This window comes from Mustela nigripes, chromosome 1 (genome assembly GCF_022355385.1).
Source record: "Mustela nigripes isolate SB6536 chromosome 1, MUSNIG.SB6536, whole genome shotgun sequence".
NCBI classification, from domain to species: domain Eukaryota; kingdom Metazoa; phylum Chordata; class Mammalia; order Carnivora; family Mustelidae; genus Mustela; species Mustela nigripes.
The window spans coordinates 253,465,595-253,482,840 of NC_081557.1; the positions used below are offsets into that span (position 1 = coordinate 253,465,595).

Genomic DNA, 17,246 nt, shown 5'->3' on the forward strand with positions numbered 1-17,246 from the left:
TCTTTAGGGTAAATACCCAGTAGTGCAATTGCTGGGTCATAGGGCAGTTCTATTTTCAACATTTTGAGGAACCTCCATGCTGTTTTCCAGAGTGGCTGCACCAGCTTGCATTCCCACCAACAGTGTAGGAGGGTTCCCCTTTCTCCGCATCCTCGCCAGCATCTGTCATTTCCTGACTTGTTGATTTTAGCCATTCTGATTGGTGTAAGGTGATATCTCATTGTGGTTTTGATTTGTATTTCCCTGATGCCAAGTGATATGGAGCACTTTTTGATGTGTCTGTTGGCCATTATATATTTTTTAAAATTTTTTAGAAACCTCCATACTACCAGCTGTACCAATTTACATTTCACCCATAGTGCATGAATTTTCCCTTTTCTCCATATCCTCCCTAACACTTGCTATTTCTTGTCTTTTTGATATTAGTCATTCCATCTGGCATGAGATGATATCTCAATGTAGTTTTGATTTGTATTTCCCTGATGGTGAGTGATGTTGAGCATTTTTCCTGTGTCTATTAACCATCTGTATGTCTTCTTTGGAAAGGTGTCTATTCAGGTCCTCTGACTATGTTTTAATTGTATTATTTAATTATATTGTTAAGACATAATTAACATTTTAGAATGCAAGCATTATGGAGGATAAAACAATCAGATAATCCAAAATTACTTTTCATTGTAATATAAAAAACACTACACTGGTATGAAAGGTTAGGCACATGTGAACATACAAATAATTACAAAATCAGTCCTTTTGGTGATCTAGAGAACTGTAGGACTCTAAGTAAGATCTCCCTCAAATAACACACAGTGATATCACAACCTATTTTCTTTATGAACTGAGTCACTCCATAACAAAAGCGATATTAAGAATGACCTAATAGTGATGAATTATACCTTAAGTACTCATATTCATTTCTAATTTAAAAATTACATACGGAGGCAAAAAGGAAAATATTTAAGAGCTATCAAGTGCACTTATTAATGAAATATATCTCTGTTAGATGAACTATAACCAAAATGGTGTTAGTATTTAAATTCTATAGTCATAAAGTTTTGTTTTTGTTTTTTATTTTTTCCTTGCTATCTCCAATGCCTAAAAGACTGCCTGACATGCAATGAACAACACATTTTGAGGGAAAAAAAAAATCAATCTTTTCTGTATATGTACTTTATCATTTTGCAAATCTAACTTACATGTAAAACCTTATTCAAAACTCACTTTAGATGGATCAGTTTAATATGACTGATTTATTGTTTTCTTTATTGAACTTCAGGTTTTACATTGCTAATTTTTTTAGTTTTATTTGTCAGTGTTTCCACTGTTCTGTATCTGTACACCGTCCTGAGTTGTAGTACCATTAATTCTTCTGTTAGGCATCTGAAATGAAGCTGGACTTGCCTGCACAGTGATTGGTACTTCTTCAACTTCAATGTTAAGAAATAATTTATCTTTGACATTCTTGTCATCACTTGATTTATGGAGGGAAGGAAAAAAAATGGTCTTTAGGTAGAAAAGAACTTTTAAGGCTGCATTTTTTTTTTTTTTTTGCAAAAAAAAAGTCTGCAATTTTTTTTTTTTTTTTCAAAAACCCTCTGCTTTTTTGGTGTGTTTTTAAACATCAGTAATGAGGTAAATTGTGAAAAATAAACTGCACATATTGAATAGTAATATGCAAATATAGATGTAGATGTGGATATCTCTGAAATCATCCATAACATCAAAACAAGAAGTGTATCTATCATCTCCCCAAAATTCCCTCCCTCCTTTAATGTTTCCCAATTCCCTTCTGCATTTTCAAGCCACCATTAATCTGCCTTCTCTTGCTATATATATATTCACATTTTCTAGAATTTTATTTAATTGGAAGCATGCATCATGTATTCTCTGTTTATTTTTCACTTTATGTCTTTCTTACTGTCTTGTTAGTGTTGTAATTCCCTTCTTCCAGGAGTACTAGTCTAACTTCACTATTTGTCATCTATACTTAAAATTATAAATAGAAAATTAGTTAGAAACAAAAAGTGTAGCACTTCCTACTGAAAGTACAAATTTGAAGTAAATGTAGATACATGACTACAAAAAAAGAAAAGACAATATAACTTCCAGAAATCAACACTGTAGAGATAGTTAGCAAACTTCTTTACTTGATGAAATCACAAGAGTTTGTGTTGAGGAAATTTTTATTTATTATAACATGAATTCAGACAGGTTTCTACTTTTCAAGTGTTTAAAGTAAGATATAGATATTAATCAGAGAACCCCTGGAGAGTATCTATTGAAATTTCTGCTTTTAAGATTCATTGATTCCACAACTTGCTAGTTTGTATTTAGCCTCATGAATCAGGATAGCCTTGGGAGCTTTTGGGAATGCTAATCAACACAACTCTTAAGACTTTGTAGTTTCAAATTCTTCAAGGTGTGCCTTTCATAAGCAATTTTTTTTCTAAATGAAGATTCAACAGTGCATTTGTGCAGACACAGACTGATACCCAACCCTCCCCGTCTTCTCCCCCACCCCACAACACACACACCATATACCCATTACTTCATTACTCATTTAAGTTTGGGACAAGTCTGAATTATTTATGCCAAAGATACAAATGCTATTTGATTATCATGACCTAGTATGCAACTGCCTCCAGACCAAGACAGAGCACCTCACTGTGGGAAATGAAGTAACCATGTAGACAGAATGTCTACTGAAAGAGTCATAATGTAGACCAAAAATGGTATGCTTAGTTGCACCCACCGGCTATCTAACATGGGATAAAAGCAGTACATTCTGGATTTATCATAAGCAGAGAAAGAGGGCAAATGCGATGAACAAATGACAGGGGCTAGGATTTTATACTACTTACAATCTAATATGTTAACCTGTTACTGTTTCATTGATATAGACAGAAGAACAAAATTCCTGACATGTAGGAAAGGAGTTTTTCCTTCATGGAACAGTAAGAAGCATGAGATTCTTGTTACAATTGACTCCTCTTATCCCCCAAGTCCAGGAAGAATGATGGAGGAAGGAGGGGATTATTGCACACACTGTGCACCATCACAGCTGAAAAACACAAGTTAACACTCTTTTAAAAACGCTCTTTTTAAACAGTCTTTTGAAAGCAAGCTTCACCTTTGTTCTGGGAGAAATATTACTTCAACCTTCAAGGTTCTTCATTGTAAACACAATCTTGAGAAATGGCCCAAGTCAAGAGTGGTCATGATCTTGTATTCTGGTCATTCTCAGGAAAAGATGTAGAAGCATTAAAAATCCATGGAATATTGTACCTTCAGTTAGCAAGTGGTCCAGTACCGCATGTCATCCACCACAGTTTTGCCAAGGGTCCTCTCTCAGCTCACAGTTAAACCACATGCGGCAGTTCTTTCTGACCAGTTGACAGATGAAGAAAAAGAATAGTTTTGATTCATATATCAGTTAATTTATTATATAGACTTTTAAAAAAATGGGCTGCTATTATAAAATCTCAAAATTCATTTGTATGTCTGAAAGACCTGTGAGGAGAAAAAAAAAAAAATCTTCCAGGTCAGCCTAGCTCCAACCAGTGAATATATAGAAAGAGAAGTGACCTAAACTAAGACTATAACCTGATTCAGAGCCATTGGTAAATAGCTTAGCATGTTAATCAATGGCCTAAAAGAGAAAGTTTGAATGGTGGCTTGAAGGTCCACAGGGAAGACATACAGGACATATGAAAAATTACAGAAAGCATGAACTTGTATCACACATCCACCATATAGCATCCAACATAGAAGAGATGCAAGTAGGCACAATGTCTTGTCAAAAGCTGGTATCAGGTAGTCCCCCAATACAAATAGCAGTGTGCTCATAAACAGAGTAGCCATGGTGACAAGGATGGAGAATATTTAGGAGCCCAAGAACATGGCCTCTTACTCAAGGGTAATCTAATTACTGAGACTCCATTGTGTACTACTTTCCCTCAACATGGGTCAATACAAATGCTGAGACTTCAATATGACACCATCTCTCAAAATGGTCTAGGAGACACTTTGTGATAAAGTGCTTATATTGATTCTTTCCACACGGAATGGGTAATGATTTATCTTGACTGTGAATGAGGCTATTCAGCATATGGGTTTATTTTTCTGCCTACAGGGTCTTAGCTAGCACCACTTTCTGAGAGCTTGCTTAGGGTTTACTCCAGAATTCCAGGAACCACCAGAATCTGGAAGAAGCAAGGGAGAATTTTTGCCTAGAACATTTATAGGCAGCCTGGCCCAGCCCACACCTTCATTTCAGACTTGCAACCTCTACAACTACGAGATGATAAATTTCTGTTATTTTAAGTCACCAGTTTATAGCAATTTGTTACCATAGCTCTAGCTAACTAATATCCACAGAGGTGCTAGCCCAGATTAGAGGAACTTCCAACGAATGAAGCTGAAAGGTGACAGGTATTAATTACCATTTTGAGATTAGCTGTGATAGTTTCTCCTATGTATCTTTTTGCAGTTTTCCCAGAAAGAGCCACACCAGTATCCTGGAAACAGTTCCCTCAACTCAATAAAATGAGTTTGACTACTCCAAGGAAGGGTCATAGTGGATATGTTCATGTCCAAACCAGATCCTCTTTTATACTGAAATGCTTATTCTTTCATCTGAGGTGAGTGTTGTTGGTTTTGTGCTATAAACAAAACTTCCATGAGAATTGTTCTTGGTTGAAAAGATTTGCCTTGCCAAGATCATGTTTTTCCCTTCATGATGCTGCTTGCATACAATGACAAGTACATATGTGGTACAGAGGCCCAGATCCCTTGCCTTAAGGTGGGACAACTTTGAAAGTTATTTTAAGTCCAGAATGGTCCATGAGATGGTGTTTGCATCAAAGCTCAACCTTTCATTATGCTCAGTTTAATATCTTTTACACTCTCAAATGTGTATTTGCCAGTACATTTATACATCTTTATCTCCTTGCTTCCCAGGGGATCCAACATAACAAGTTAAATTTCACATTTTCCTTAATGCTTTTTGACAGATAAGCATTATTATTTATTTAAGCTAACCCATGTAGAAACTGAACCATCTAGTAATCTACAATTTTAACATAATTTTAATAATGCTAAAGTTTTTTTTAATAGAAAGCAAATAATTTGTAGATGTTATTCATACTATATTTTCCATACTACCATATTATCAGCATTTAAATCTTTTTTTTTTTTTTACAATTTTATTTATTTATTTGTCAGAGAGAGAGAGAGAGAGTACAAGCAGGAGGGACAGCAGGCAGAGGGAGAAGCAAGATCCTCACTGAGAAAAAAGCCCAATGCAGGGCTCAGTTCCAGGACACTAGGATCATGACCTGAGCCAAAGGCAGACACTTAACCAACTGAGCCAGCCAGATGTCCCAGCATTTTAAATATTTTTACTTCACTTACTGGTGGGTGAATATATAGGGAATATTCTGATGTTGGGCCATACTCTCTGTAACCCTATCTCTAAACTATCCATATATTGTACAACATCCAGTTTTTAGAAACTGGGAAGTACTCTGAGGGTAATGACTTATTTTTAGCTATATTATTAAGACTTTAAAATATTCAAAGAGCTAGATTCTCTAGCCTTGTATGGGAGAAGGAAAAAAAATAAAATCAGATGTTCTTTTTGCCATACCATTATGTATGCCTCCACTCTGTGGTTTATTTTCTAGGAAAAACAAAAATCACTGTCAATCTGAAGATTTTTATTTTCATGATTTCATTGGACAGTCTCCTGTGATTATTTTACAGTGAGTAGTATACAATGACTTCCAGGATTGCCATACTTGCATTAAAGTGGTGAATACATTGGTTTTTGTATAAATGTACAAATCAAAACAGTAAACATATTTGCAACAAAGTCAGTTTATTTTTCAAATTATTTCTTTTTTAAAGTTTTTTTAAATTTAATTTTATTTTTTTTCTCAGTGTTTCAAAATTCATTGTTTATGCACCATATCCAATGCTCCATGCAACATGTGCCCTCCATAATAACCACCAGCAAGCTCACCCCACCCCCTCTCCAAAACCCTCAGTTTGTTTCTCAGAATCCACAGTCTCTCATGGTTTGTCTCCCCTTCCAATTTCCCCCAACTCACTTCTCCTCTTCATCTCCGAATGTCCTCTGTGTTATTCCTTATGCTCCACAAGTAAGTGAAACCATATGATATTTGACTCTCTCTGCGTGACTTATTTCACTCAGCATAATCTCCTCCAGTCCCATCTATGTTGATACAAAAGCTGGGTATTCATCCTTTCTGATGGAGGCATAGTACTCCATTGTATATATGGACCATATCTTCTTTATCCATTCATCCGTTGAAGGGTATTTTGGTTCTTTCCACACTTTGATTACTGTGAACATTGCTGCTATGAACATTGGGATACAGGTGGCTCTTCTTTTACTACATCTGTATCTTTGGACTAAATACCCAGTAGTGCAATTGCAGGGTCATAGGGTATCTCTATTTTTAATTTCTTAAGGAACCTCCACACTGTTTTCCAAAGTGGCTTCCAACTTACATTCCCACCAACAGTCTAAGAGGGTTCCCCTTTCTCCACATCCTGTCCAACACTTGCTGTTTACTATCTTGCTGATTTTGGCCATTCTAAGTGGTATAAGATGGTATCTCAATATGGTTTTGATTTGAATCTCCCAGATGGCTAATGCTGATGAACATTTTTTCATATGTCTGTTAGCCATTTGCATAACTTCCAGTGGCTGCCTTTGTCTGGACTGCTCTCTGGGGTAGTTCCTTCAAGTTCAGGCTGGGGGTGTTCAGATTCTCTGTGGTTCCTAGAGACCATTGGCTAGCACCTGCAAGGAACACTCTCAGGCATGGGTGAGGAGCATGGTTCAGGCGCCAGTTGCCCAGTGAGCACAGAGTGCAAAAGGCTGTGGTTCTAGGGAGCACCCATGAGACTCCTTCACGTGTGCCAGGAGGAATGAGCTCTGGTCCCAGCAGTGATGTAAGCCATATAACCCTGTGGGTCTGCGACAAGGAACTAGAGGCTCTACTGCTGCATTCTCTCTGGCATGGGTGGTCACCGAGGGTGGCCATCCTTGGTCTGTAGGCTTAGGCCCATACCCATGACTGCCTGATTCCACCAGTTGCCTTTTAAGATATTTTGCTCTTTTTCAGTGCTTTTAACTGGACTCCAAGCAATGCTGGTCCCCAATCACAGAGCACTTTCATATTGAGGTATTACTTTCCAATGGTTTGTTTCTGGTGGCTCCCTCCTTCTTCTGTTTATCCTCTGATATCAGTACAATTGTTCCCAGTACATTTTATGTGTCCACTGTCATCTTCTGGTCCTCTAGAGATCCAGAAGTGTATAATCCTACAACTCAGGCTGGTTTCATGGATGTTCAGAGTGTTCTGGTAGATAATTAGCTCACTTTAAGGGACTGGTTGAAACAGGGTCTCCTACTTCTCTGCTATATTGCCCCTCCTCTATTTCTGAAATTATTAAAGTACCACCTTAAAATATATGTTTATAAATGGATATGATGTTTCTCTATTTTTTTTAAATTTTTCTGTAATAATGTTATTCTTTAAGGAAAATGTTATGTTGTCTTTGGAGCACCAAACAGTGGGATGAATTCTCCAAAGAGATTATCTGGATCACTGGAGCTTTAAAATGTAGGCTAATCCCCTGCAAGGATTATTTGGTCTTTAGAGTTTTTGAAATGATTTGGAATAAAGGATTTAGTATAAATATGATCTGAATTTATGCTGATTCGCAGTAATAATAATAGTACCTTAATTTTTATTTAAAGATTAACTTTGGGTAAAACTTCCACATTATAGCCCTCAAATAAACAATTAAAGACAATTATACATGTGATTTTAGATGTCTGAAGTTCATATGTCAGTTAAATGTTTCAATGGTATATAGCAAAAGGATGAAAAATTATCTCCGTTTGGAACAAAGAGACGATTTTGTTGTTCTGGATATTAGAGCACTTGGTCTGTAGGCTTAGGCCCATACCCATGACTGCCTGATTCCACCAGTTGCCTTTTAAGATATTTTGCATATAACCCTCACTCTGGTCACAAGTAGAAAATGTGAGGTGATTTATTGAATAAAGGCCTTGCACTGAGCTCCAACTGCTGCCTGCTGAATATGTATCTGGGTCATTTGATCATTTAATGTCTTATGATATATATTTTTGATGTGCATATGAGGATTAAAGAGTCTATTATGGAGGATTAAAGAGTCTATTATGAATATTAGGGATGATAATCTATGTAAAATGACTAATACAATGCTTGCCACACATGCAGATATTGAAGCCAGTTTACGGTTTGTTTCTCAGGCTGTTGCACATTATCTCACAGACCAGACAACTAAGTTCTTAAAAGCTTTGATGAACATTATACTAACAAAAATATGCAAATGTTTAAGTAAGAAAGGAAAAGCACTTATTTAAGTCCATATCTGTATTCATCCAAGACATAAATTAAACTTATTATTCAAAAGTATGCTTTTGGCCAAAATGTATTAAACTATGTTTTCCATAAGAAATAATTTTATAACAGAGAACTGTGACAAATACACAGCTATGGAGAGAAAGTGTAAAATTATGATTAATTTGGTTACACATTTTTTTTTCCAACAAGGAGAAACAAGACACTTAATGCCTCATAGCATGGAGGACATTAGAAGAAAGGGAAAAATGAAGTGGGGTGGAAATCAGAGGGGGAGACAAAGCATAAGAGACTGTGGACTCTGAGAAACAAGTTGAGGGTTTTAGAGGGGAGGGAGGTGGGGGGATGGGTTGGCTTGGTGATGGGTATTAAGGAGGGCACGTATTGCACGGAATACTGGGTGTTATATGGAAACATGAATCTTGGAACACTACATCAAGAGCTAATGGCGTTCTATATGGTGACTAACATAACATAATAAAAAAAAAGACACTTAAAATGCCTCTTGACTATGAAGTATGACAATTTGTTTCCTGCACCTCCCACCTTGAAATCAATGTTAATAAGTGTAGTTTAGAATACTATGGAAAACAATGCACACTGTCGATATCCATACTGACTGTGAGTTTTTAAAATCTTATAAAGTTATATTTAATTCAGAACAATTAATGACACTTATGGATATTACACTTTATGTTAACATAAACTTCAGATATATGCCATTTTAATTTATATTTATTTTCTAATTATTGGTGTATGAACAAAGCTACTATAGTAGCTGTTTTCAACTGATGATACATGAAACAATGTAATATCCTTTTTCTTTACCACCTCTAACTGAATCGGGCAAAAGAAATAAAAACATTTTCAGACAGTGAATACATCATTTCGGAAATTTCTCTGAAGTCAGGTGGAATGAATCTGCCAAATGAACGAAAGTGAGCCACAGCTGCTGCCCCAAAATTGATCTATTTAGTAGGATATATCTGTTTAATCTCTCATGATGGATCATGACACAAAAAGCATCTTGACATGAACTGAACTTGACATTTGTCAAATTAATTTCTCATTTTCTCTCCAGAAACAAGAAATGTTGCTAATTTGCAGCATATCCACAGCATATACCAACATTTATGTAATTACATAACATATGGCACATGATAAAATGGTCTATGCAATATTGTATTCAAAATGAACACTCATTCAAATAGAACTTAACTATTCAATTTTAGTTAAGTGCCTATGTGTTATTTCAGCAAAATACTTGGTTTTGAACATATTTGTTGTTGTTTTTATTTTTTATTTTTCTAACTCCTTGTCAGTGAAGCTGATTTGTTTAATTTTTATCAATTTTCATATAAAATTCACATATTTTCATAGTAAATTTAACTATAAGGGTAAATAATAATAAATTATAGTAATAATTAAAAATACTATAGAGAAACTTGTTTTTTTTTCCTTTTTACAAAGTAAAGCATATCTCTGCGTGGTATATCTTTGTTGTTTTTGTTGTTGTTTGTTTAAGTAAGATAATATATTAAAATTATGATTTAAAAATAAGTTCTGAACTTTATGCAGATCAAAGTTTAGAAAGAATCAAATCTGGAAGCAGAGAAACCAAGAAGAAAGCTATTTGTAGAAACCAGGGAAGACATAAAAGATCATAGTGCATTATATGAGTACTACAGTACACAGAAACAAATATATATATAAATATAAGAGTAAGAAATTTGGGGGAAAAGATGATGAATTAAGTTTTAGATATGATGGTTTTCAAATGCCTAGATTTGTATTTACTAAGCTAAAAATAAATTGTGCTAAACTGGTATAAATTCCAAAGGAAAAAATAAAATGTGAGCCTGATTTTAAGTCTTTAGTACCTGACTTTGGTTACTGGTCATGGGTGAGGTCACTCAGGCAAAAAGAGTGTTACTCTCTTATACTGGGTGCATTCTTTCCTCAGATTTTTCATTAGTAGGTGAGCTGCTATTCATAGCTTACACTTCAATTTACATAGATTAATAAGCATTCTGCAACATTGTATTATTGGGTATTTGATATGCTGATTTAATTAAACAAACAAACAACAACAACAACAAAAAGCCAAAGAGCTGCCATTCCAAAATAAATTGCTCCTAAGTGACTGACATACTTGAAAAAAAAAAGATACTTTAAGTCCATGTACTTTATCTTATGAGATTGCTTCTTAATAATTTACAATTTAATTTGATTTAAAAAAATATGTAAGAGGAAGGAATATTATCTGGCCATTTCAAAATAAATTATCTCTGTCTCTGATAATATATAGGTAGATTGTATCAGACCACGCTCTATAAAACACTTGTAAACAATAAGAGACATTTTAGAAAGCAACCATTGTTGGCATTTACAAGAAAAGAAAAAACAAAAACAACAACAGAAAAACTCATAAACTAGAGAAATGTACCATGAAAGAAGAGAACTGAGGTTGAATATTTAATAATTCTTACTTGAGAGCACTCTCTGTACCACAGATGTCAGAGAAGTAAGGTGGAAACTCAAACAAAACGCCCTGGGTTTCTTGCAGTGGTAACAAGATATTGAAATTTGGGGTTTCCAGAGCAGCTGAAAGGTGAAGTTGAAAACTTAAGAAAGGAACTGTAGATAGAGAAGTTTAAATTTCCATTTCAAGCTGAGTTAAACATACAAAAAGCATACCTAAGCTTATCGCCAAACTGTCGAAGACAAAACAAAGTGAAATGAATGAATGAGAAAGAATTAAAATCCCGCATAGTACCAGAAATCAGAGGATGAAAAATTTAAAAAAGTCATTTACCTACACAGAAATAACTGTATTAATGATACTGAATTTTAATCAGAATAATGGGAACTAGAAGTCAAAAAACCGAAATATTCAAAGTGCTAAACTGAAAGAATGACAGAGCAACCCTGTATTCTATATCCTGAGAAATCGTATTTCAAAAATAAGGACAAAGTAAAACATTTTCATATAACTCTTAACTGTAAAAATTCATCTGTATATTGTAATATAAGCCAAAGGGAGAGTTTCAGGCTGAAGGAAGATAATCCCATGGGAAACTTGGCTCTTCTGGGTGAAATGAAGAGTGATAATGGACATGGGAAATGTAAAATATCTTTATGGTGTTATATTTATTATATATATGTGAATATAATATATGTGACAACTATACAAAAGATGGGGCAGTAAACTGAATCGTACCATTAACCGGTTCTTATATTTTATGTGAGGTAATAAAATATTAACTCAAAACAAGCTTGATAGATTAATGATGCAATTATAATACTTAGATCAAGCACTAAAAATAAGCAAATAGGTATAGCTTAAAATTCAATAGAATAAAAGTGCAGTACTACCTAAAAAAATTAAACTAGAAGAAAAAAGGAAAGAATAACCTAGGAACAAAATAACAGGAAAAATGGAAAACAAACAAAATAGTAAACCTAAAGCCAACTATAGCAATAATCGTATTAACTTAAAAAGTACTACACTTTTCAAATAAAAATATAGAACCCATGTTGGAGAAAGATGGCTTCTTTATTCGGTTTGGTGTACACTTTTATGTCAGTCTTATGACTGACCAAATATTTTATTCTGTTACTGTGCCATACCACTCCATGCTTGTTCAGTGAATGTTAACATTGGTAGCCAGAGTCTCTGTTTTAGTCCTTGTCTTTGAATTTTATAGCTTGTGAAAATTATTCATAGATTCATTGTCTTTATCAGTCTTATTTGTCAGTTGTATTAGATTTTTTTTTAATTTTCTGTGTTATATTTGTATAAAGATTTTAGTAGGAATTTGGAATTGATTACAATAGAGCCTGTTCTACATATTCCATTTAATACAAATATTTCAGCCTAAAGGGGAGCTTGGGTGGCTCAATCAGTTAAGTGTCTGCCTTCTGCTCAGATCAGGATCTCAGGGTCCTGGGATTGAGTCCCTCATAAGGTTCCCTGCTCAACAGGGAGTCTGTTTCTCCTTCTCCCTCTGCCTCTCCCCCCTGCTCATACTCACTCTTTCTCTCTCTCCCTCTCAAATAAATAAAATCTTAAAAAAAAAAAACCCACAAATATTTCAGTTTATTGTGGTTTTATTGTTTATAACATATAATTAGTATATTTTCTTATTTTATTAAGACTAAATGATGATTCACCAAATACTTTCCTATATTTTCTTGAAATGCTTTTAAGGTATAATTTTCTTTAACTTTAGATTTCAAAATTCTGAATTTTGTATCAGTAAATGTAAACTATGTAGCACAGAGATAGATACTGTTAACATTACTATTACTTTCCATTTATATTATATAATTTTAATTCACAATTGTATGAGGAGGGGATAACACAGTAATGGAAGATGGTTAGAAGAAAGGCAGGCAGGGGCAAGGGGCCCTCATTCTAAGAGGAAACTACCCTTAAAAGGAAAACGATTCTATACCACGATGGAAGGAGCCCTTCACTGTTTCCCATGTGAACAACTACCTGATAGTAGATGAACATGAAGGTTAATCAGATGAAAACAGCCTGCCAACAAGCCCATAAAGATTTCTAGACTTAGTAACACCCATGGCAACTCTTTCGGATCCCTTCCCTTTTTGTTAGCTGTGTACTATATCTCAATAAACTTCACTATTGCTTAATAAACTTTGTTTTGCTGCCCACCAATCTTCCTCTGGTCTACCTCTTTATTCTTCAAAGCAGAGTGACCAAGAACTGCAGGCTTTGAAGAAAAGAAATCTTGCAACAGAAGCACAAGTGAAGAATGACATATTTTTTAATAATACTAGAGATTAAGAACTTTAATGTGTATAAAAAGCATGTATCTTAAGTAAGGACAAATTACTCTATGAAATAGCTTAAAATCATTTTAGTTTCCTAAAAGATTTAATGGGATTAATCTGCTCTTCCACTAGGGAATTCCTCACATAGTAGAATTGGGGTTTTTGTTGAATACAGCTTATATTACAGCCCCTTATCAAAAATGAGCATTTGTGAGGATGTATTTTACTTCGACAAATACATCTTCAATCCCTATCAAAATAATTATTGTTAGCCAGACTCTATCATTTTTCAGTGAACAAGAGATTGAAATAACATAACCTAGATATTACCAAAGTTGATAATGAATTGAAAGATTAACTAAAAAACCATTCAACCTAGAGATTTTTTTTTTTAGTATAATTGATATTCTGGAGATAATGTTTATCACATATTTGGTATATTTGGAGGACAATAAGAAGTTAAGAGGAGGAAAGTGAGTAGCAATTTGAATGCATTTCATTCACATAAACATTCCTAACGGTGTTGTTTCATATTGCTATTATTTATAATACACTATTTTCTAAAGCACAGAAGTTTTGAAGATTTAAATTATCTAAGAACTAGCTAGTATTCATTCGATTGTATTATGTTAATTCTTATAAAAATTTAGTTCTCAGTTTCTCTTTTAAAGCATACAGATGTTAAATGCCAAGTTGATTAAGGGAAAATCTAGAAAGCATCACATACAGCACGAGGTGTATTTGGAATCTTTTTTTTTTTTTTTTCTTTAAGATGCCTGGAAAAGCCCAGAGATAGTCTATGGAATATTTAAGGTTTGGTAAACAATCAAATCATTAAGTAGTTCAGCAACCAAGTTATGCTTATCCACCCTAAAAACTATACTTACAATATTCTCTTTTATTCTTCACTCTGGAATGTGTTGTTGATATGCCTTGATTTATTTGTTTCAACTTCAATTCCAAATTTGCAAACCAGATATTGTTTCTATCCCAGTGTAATTTTTTAAAATTTTTTTTAGATTTTATTTATTTGCCAGAGAGAGAATGCACAATGAGGAGGAGCAGCAGTCAGAGGGAGAAGCAGGCTCCCCAGCTGAGCAAGAAGCCTGATGTGGGATTCCGCCCCAGGACCCTAGGATCATGACCTGAGCTGAAGACTACAGCTTAACCCACTGAGCCACCCAGGTGTTCCCCCAGTTTAATCATTTGAGAAGTGTTGTTGAAACACTTTTTTTTTTTCAGTTGTATGCCTTCTACATATGTGAATTTAATGAAAATAATAATACACTTATGTTTCGAAGGCTTGGAATTATGAAAACAAAATAAGTCAGAAAAATAATTATATTATGTACTTCCAATTCTTAAAAGCCTTTAACTGATGTTGTTCTTAGATCAGTGTTTTAGATAATTTTTACGAAGTAATTTTTAATCACAACATCAACATTACATCCTTGTTTTGCCTCTCCTCTATTTCTTAAAAACAATTGGTACATATTTTATTAGAAAGAACCTCAGAAAAATTTGCATTCAGATTTTAAATTGTATAAGATTGATCTCCATGGAATTGTGTTTCCAGAATCCTTTTTGTTTTGCTTAGAATTTTACTATGGATGCTCCTTCTCTAATTCAATTATAGGAAAAGAATAGAAAATAAATTTATGATTTGTATATATATAACATGTTTGTGCATATTTAAGATTAAGTTTCCAGTGAAAGAAGCATAAATTCAAATACAGTTTTTTTTTCGTTAGATATTCAGATCTCAAAAACTGTGTAAATTGGATTGCAAAACTGACTATTGGAAAAAATAAATATTGATATGGAAAAAAAATTTTGTCTCCTTCCTCACACCATATTCAAAAATCAACTCAGAAAAATCTAAATGTAGAAGTTAAAGGCTTAAAACTATTTGAAGAAAACATAGTTATAAATCTTTCTGAACTTGAATGAGGCAATGGTTTCTTGGATATGAATGCAAAAGCAGCAGCATCAAAAGAGAAAAAAGATAAACTAATCATCATCAAAATTAAATATGAATCACTGACACTATGTTAGTCAATTTGATCTACTATAACAAATTTCCATAGACTGGGTGGTTTCTGAAGGCTAGAATTCTGAAATCAGGGTGCTGGCATGGATCAATTCTTGGTAAATGCTCTCCTCCCAGTTTACAGAGGAACTTCTTATGACTCACATGATAGAAAGAGAATGAGATATTGCTTTGAATTTTTCTTAGAAAGGCATTGATCTTATTCATGAAGGCTCTACTCTCTTGACCTAATTACTTCCCAAAGATCCCCACTTCCAAACACCATCATGTTGGGATTGAATTCAACATATGAATTTTAGGAGAACAAAAATATTCAGTTCATAACGGACACTATCAATCAAATGAAAATGCAACCAAAATATGAGAAAAAAATTTTGCAAAATTCGTATCTGATAAGGGGCCATCAGAATATATTCAAAGTATATAAAAAAACTCTTGCAACTAAACAATGTAAAATACGATTCCATTAAAATAATGAAAAAGAATTTGAATCTTGTTTCTAAAAGAGATGTAAAAGTGGTCAATAAGCAGAAGAAAAATGTTCAACATCATTAGTCATTAAGGAAATTCAAATTAAAACCACAATGATAGAACACTTTATGAGTTAGATATAGTCAAGTGTACAATAACAAGTGCTCACTAGGATGTAGGGAATTTTGAACTCTCACACATTACTGGTAGAAAAGTAAAATGGTATAGCTGCTTTGGAAAATAGTTTGACAGTTCCTCAAAAGGTTAAACATAAGTTTCCTAATAACCATCAAATTCTTTTCTAGGAATGTACTCAAGAAAATTGGGGAAAAATATATATATCTCCTTATGCATGGATGTCCAGAGTAGCATTATTAATAAAGCTAAAAGTAGCTATAAATCAATTAATATCAATTAATAAGTGCATAGGTCAACAGACAGTGGATATGCATTCAATGTAAGTTTATCAATAAAAAGGAATAAAGTACCAATATATGCTACAATATGTATAAAGTTTGAAAACCTTATGCTAAGTGAAAGAAACCAGACACAAAAGGACACACAAAATTTTATTTGTATGAAATATACAGAATAGATAATATTTTTTAAAGTACAGAAGTGGTAACCAGGAACTGAGAGACAGGAAATGGAGAATGGCTGCTAACAGGTGTCAGATATCTTTTGGAAGTGGTGTAAATGTTCTACAATTAAACAGTGAAGATAGTTCCAAAGCTCTGAGAGTATACAAAAAAAAAAAAACAAAACACTAAGTCGTACATGCAAAACGAGCTAATTTTATGGTATGTATATTGTATTTCAATAGAATAAGAGGAAAAATTGATTTGTGATTCAAATAGTCTAATCTTTAATAAAATATAAGAAACTTTTTCAGTTAAATAATAATTAAATAGTAAATTTTGTAAATGCTTAATTTAAAAAATAGTAATATAGAGCATGACATCATGTATTAATTTTTCCTAATTATATTTCAAAAATTACCTTTCATGAGATACAAACTTCATATATAAGTTACTTAAATTTCAAATGTATTTGTTTAGTTGAAAAAAATTACACAAAAAATAAATTTAAAAAATTTACTTAATAAAATGTGAGGTACTATGGTAGAAAGGAGTTAAAATACTCCCAAAATAAGCATGGAACTTCCCCTGAGAAATGTCACAGATTAATGTGAAAGACTGGAAAAAAGATGAAAAGAATATAATCAAACATGATCAGTGCTAAGAGGGGGAAAAAACACTGTAATGTGAAATAGAAAGGAGTACCTGTATAAAGTATCACAAACTGGGTCACTCAAAATGACAGACATTTTTCTGTTATAGTTCCGCAGGCTAGGACTATGAAATCAGTTGTTGGCACAGCCATGCTTCCTCGGAAGCCTCTGGACGCTTCCTTGCAAGATTTCCTTGTCTTGTGGCAGCATTCCTCAAATCTCTGCATCCATCTTCACAAAAGTGACTGTC

General features: G+C 33.7%; 1 long non-coding RNA gene across 3 annotated transcripts in view; it reads left to right on the plus strand.

Moving 5' to 3' along the window:
• LOC132015744 (uncharacterized) overlaps positions 1-14,465 on the plus strand; it is a 224,458-nt gene extending 209,993 nt beyond the window's left edge. For all 3 annotated transcript variants that reach the window (XR_009403760.1, XR_009403759.1, XR_009403762.1), the window contains 2 exons: positions 4,490-4,640; positions 14,264-14,465. This is a non-coding gene — a long non-coding RNA (uncharacterized LOC132015744). The remainder of the gene's footprint in view (positions 1-4,489; positions 4,641-14,263) is intronic.
• The last annotated feature ends 2,781 nt before the right edge of the window (positions 14,466-17,246 follow it).